Here is a 5,032-nt window from a genome sequence, read left to right as displayed (position 1 = left end):
TTGTTTATTTATTTTTAATTTTTTGTTGTTGTTGGTTTTTTTTTTTTTTTTTTTTTGAGATGGAGTCTCACTCTGCCGCCCAGGATGGAATGCAGTGGCACGATCTTGGCTTACTGCAACACCCTCTCCCAGGTTCAAGCAATTCTCCTGCCTCAGCCTTCCAAGTAGCTGGCATGTGCCACTGTGCCCAGCCAATTTTTGTATTTTTAGTAGAGACAGGGTTTCACCATGTTGGCCAGGCTGGACTCAAACTCCTGACCTCAGGTGATCCACCCACTTCGGCCTCCAAATGTGCTGGGATTACAGGCCTGAGCCACTGTGCTCGCCCTATTTATTTATTTATTTATTTATTTATTTGAGACAGAGTCATACTCTGTCACCCAGGCTGGAGTGCAGTGGCATGACCTCAGCTCACTGCAGCCTCTGCCTCCTGGCTTCAAGCAATTCTCCTGCCTCAGCATCCCGAGTAGCTGGGATCACAGGCGTGCACCAGCACGCCCAGCTAATTTTTGCATGTTTTAAGAGAAATGGGGTTTTGCCATGTTGGCCAGGCTGGTCTCAAACTCCTGACCTCAGGTGATCCACCCGCCTCAGCCTCCCAAAGTCCTGGGATTAGAGGCATAAGCCACCACACCCAGCTTCAACATCACTTATTGAAGAGACTTTCCTTTTTCCATTGTGTATTCTTGATACCCTTCTCAAAGATTAGTTAACCATGTATACATAGTTTTATTCCTGGGCTCTGTCTATTGTTTCATTGGTCAATGTGTCTCTCTTAATGCCAGTATCATATTATTCTGACTACTATAGCTTTATAATATAGTTTGAAATTAGGGAGTGTGATGTTTCCAGAATTCTTTTTCTTTCTCAAGATTGCTTTGGGTATTTGGATTTGTGTGTGTGTGTGTGTGTGTGTGTGTGGTTTTGTATGAATTTTACGATTGTTTTTCTATTTATTTCTCTAAAGAATAGCATTAGAATTGTGATAGGGATTAGAATTTTGATAGGGATTGAATCTGTAGATAGCTTTGTATACTATAAACATTTTAACAATATTGATTCTTCCAATTCATTAAAATGAAATAGCTTTCTATTTAGTTGTTTCCTCTTCCTCCTCCTCCTCCCCCTCCTCCTTCTGCGTTTTCTTTGTAGAGGTGAGGTCTCACTATATTGCCCAGGCTGTTCTTGAACTACTGAGCTCAAGCAATCCTCCTGCTTCAGACTCCCAAAGTGCTGGGATTACAGGTGTGAGATACCATGCCCAACTCTACTTATTCTCTTTCTTTCATCAATATTTTATAGTTTTAAGTGTACAGATTCTTCACCTTCCTGGTTAAACTTATTCCTAAATTTTTTCTTCTTTTTGGTGCTATTGTAAATGGGATCATTTTCTTAATTTCTTTTCTGGATAGTTCACTGTTAATGTATAGAATGTGTGTGGTAGGAGTAAAGGTATATAGATTTTGTATGCAATTGAAGTTAAATTGTTATCAGCCAAATTAGAATGTTATAATCATAAGGTGTTTTCTATAAGCCCCATGGTAACTATAAAGAAAGAAACCTCTGGTAGGTACATGCTATAGTTTGGATGTTTCTCTCCTCCAAATCTCATGTTGACATTTGATCCCCAGTGTTGGGAGTGTGGCTTAATGAGAGGTGTTTGGGTCATGGGGGCAGATTCCTCTTTAACAGATTAGTCTCCTCTCTGGGTGGGGTGGGGAGGATAAACGTGTTGTCTCTCTGTTAGTTCCAGAGAGAGCTGGTTGTTAAAAAGAGCCTGTCACCTCCCACCTCTTTGTCACTTCCTCTCTCACCATGCGGTCTCTGCACACGCTAGCTCCCCTTCACCCTCCACCATGAGTGGAAGCAACCTTAGGCCCCTACCAGATGCCTATATTGAACCTTTCAGCCCCAGAACCATGCTAAATAAACCTCTCCTTTATAAATTACCCAGCCTTTTTTGTTTTTTTTTTTGAGACAGAGTTTCACTCTTGTTGCCCAGGCTGGAGTGCAACGACTTGATCTCGGCTCACCTCAACCTCTGCCTCCCGGGTTCAAGCCAATTTTTTTTTGTATTTTTAGTAGACACGGGGTTTCTCCATGTTGGTCATGCTGGTCTCAAACTCCCGACCTCAGGTGATCTGCCCACCTCGGCCTCCCAAGGTGCTGGGATTACAGGCGTGAGCCACTGCATCTGGCCTCAGCCTTTCCTTAATAAATTGCCCAACCTTTATAGCAACATAAAACAGCTTAGGCTGGGCATGTTGGCTTATGCCTGTAATCCCAGCACATTGGGAGGCCGAGGCGGGCAGATCACGAGGTCAGGAGTTTGAGACCAGCCCGATCGACAAGGTGAAACCCCATCTCTACTAAAAATACAAAAATTAGCCAGGCATGGTGGCATGCACCTGTAGTCCCAGCTACTCAGGAGGCTGAGGCAGGAGAATGGCTTGAACCCAGGAAGCAGAGGTTGCAGTGAGCCAAGATTGCACCACTGCAGTCCAGCCTGGGTAACTGAGCAAGACTCGGTCTCTAAATAAATAAATAAATAAATAAATAAATAAATAAATAAAACAGCCTAAGGCTGTGTGCAGTGGTTCACACCTGTAATCCCAGCACTTTGGAAGGCCAAGGCTGGTGGATCACTTGAGACTGGAAGTTCGAGACCAGCCTGGCCAACATGGTAAAACCCCATCTCTACTAAAAATACAAAAATTAGCTGAGCGTGGTGGCACATGCCTGTATTCCCAGCCACTTGGGAGGCTGAGACAGGAGGATCATTTGAACCTGGGAGGCAGAGGTTGCAGTGAGCTGAGATAGTGCTATTGTACTCCAGCCTGGGTGATTTAAAAAAAAAAAAAGAAAAAAGAAAGAAAAAGAAAAAAAAAGAAAAAGAAAAAGAAAGGAATCAAAGCATACCACTACAAAAAAATTCAACAAATCACAAAGGAAGAAAGCAAGATTGAAAGAAAGAAACAACAAACTAGTCAGTAAATAACTAACAAAATGACAACAGTAAGTCCTTACCTATCAATAAATACTTTACCTGTCAATAATTACTTTAAATGTAAATGAAATAAATTATCCAATCAAAAGACTGAGTAGCTGAATAGATTTAAAAAAAAACAGATCCAACAATATGCTACTTACAAGAGACTCATTTTAGCATTAAGGGGACACACAGACTGAAAGTGAAGGGATGGAAAAAGATATTTCATGCAAACAGTAACCAGGGGAGAGCAAGGGTGACTATACTTACATTAGACAAAACAGTCTTTCAGCTCCCTCTCTCTCCTTCTGCTCCTCCCTCCTTGTCCCTCCATGAAAGAAAGAAAAAGAAAGAAAAAAGAAAAAAATAGACTTTCACTCAGTCTGCCATGAGAAACAAATAAGGTTAATATGTGATGATAAAAGGGTCAATTAATAGAGGATATAACAATTGTAAATATACATGCACCCAACACTGGAGCACCTAAATATAAAAAGCAAATACCAACAGAACTGAAGAGGGAAATAGCAATACAATAATAAAGAACTTCAGTACCCCACTTTCGACAATGGAATCATCCAGACAGAAAAATCAGTAAGGAAACAGAAGACTTGTATAATGCTTAGACCAAATGAACCTAACATCTGTTCATATATACAACATGCCATCCAATAGCAGTGGAATACACGTTCTTTTCAAGCACACATGGAACATTCTTCCAGATAGATCATGTTTTGGGCCACAGAACAAGTCTTAACAAATTTAAGAATATTAAAATCATCTAAAGTATTTTTTCTGACCATAATGGTATAAAACTAGAAATCAATAACTGAAGGAATTTTTAAAAATTAATATGTAGAAATTAAATGATATACTCCTGAACAAATCAAGAGTGAAATCAAAAAGTATCTTGAGACAAACAAAAATAGAAACACAACATGCAAAACTCATGAGATGCAGCAAACACACAGGTAAGGGGGAAGTGGATAGCAATAAATGCCTACATTAAGAAAAAAGAAAGATCTCAAATAAACAACCTAACTTCACATCTCAAGGAACTAGAAAAAGAAGAACAAACTAAGCCCAAAGTTAGCAGAAAGGAGAAAATAAAATTTAGAGCAGAAATATTTAAGTATTTTAAATCCAAGGTCTTAATCTTGGACCTGTTTTGACCCTTTTGAATTCAGGCTTTGTCTCTTTACTTAAATTAACTTCATTAAAGTATGTTTCATTTCTGAAAGTTTTGCAAAAGCCCTTGTAAAAACTAGTGATATTTCCACTGAGTTCTTGTTTTCCAATAATTTTTTCTGTTTCTTTTCATTCCTGTTTTTCATTGTGGCCTAAAATAACAGGGGGATTTGCCACTGGCATTTGATTTGTTCCTTCAAGCCATTTGATTACATCTTTAATCCCTCAAAGAGATTCTTATGATTCTTATTTGTATCTTGGATTTCACAAAAGATTTCTTTGTATCTTTGATGCTCTCTGATAATCTGACAACTTTCTAAGACTTTTTTTTTTTTTTGAGACAGGGTCTTGCTCTGTCACTCAAGTTGGAGTGCAGTGACTTGATCACGGCTCACTGCAGCCTCAGCCTTCACAGGCACAGGTGATCCTCCCACCTCAGCCACCCAAGTAGCTGGGACTACAGGCACACACCAACACACCCACCTAATTTTTTGTAGAGAAGATGAGGTTTCACCATGTTGCCTAGGCTGGTCTCATACTCCTGGGATCAAGCAATTCCCTTGGCCTTCCAATGTGCTAGGATTACAGGCATGAGCTACTGTGCCTGGCCACAGCATTTCTTTTTGTCCTGAAGAGGTTTTTTATTTCCGCAAGCATACTACCAGTCACTTCATATCTTTTTTTTTTTTTTCTTTTTATCGACAGAAGCATTCTCCACGAGGAAAATGCCAAAGTAATTACTTCCTAGTATGGCAGTTATAATTTCCCAAGGCACTTATTACAACTCAGACCATGGAGATTAGACTGGAGGACCGTGATGTGGCAGAGAAGAGAGAGAAGTGCCAGAGATAAGAG

The sequence above is a fragment of the Mandrillus leucophaeus genome, unplaced genomic scaffold, assembly GCF_000951045.1.
Source record: "Mandrillus leucophaeus isolate KB7577 unplaced genomic scaffold, Mleu.le_1.0 Scaffold407, whole genome shotgun sequence".
Taxonomy (NCBI): domain Eukaryota; kingdom Metazoa; phylum Chordata; class Mammalia; order Primates; family Cercopithecidae; genus Mandrillus; species Mandrillus leucophaeus.
Note: the sequence above shows the minus strand (reverse complement) of the source record.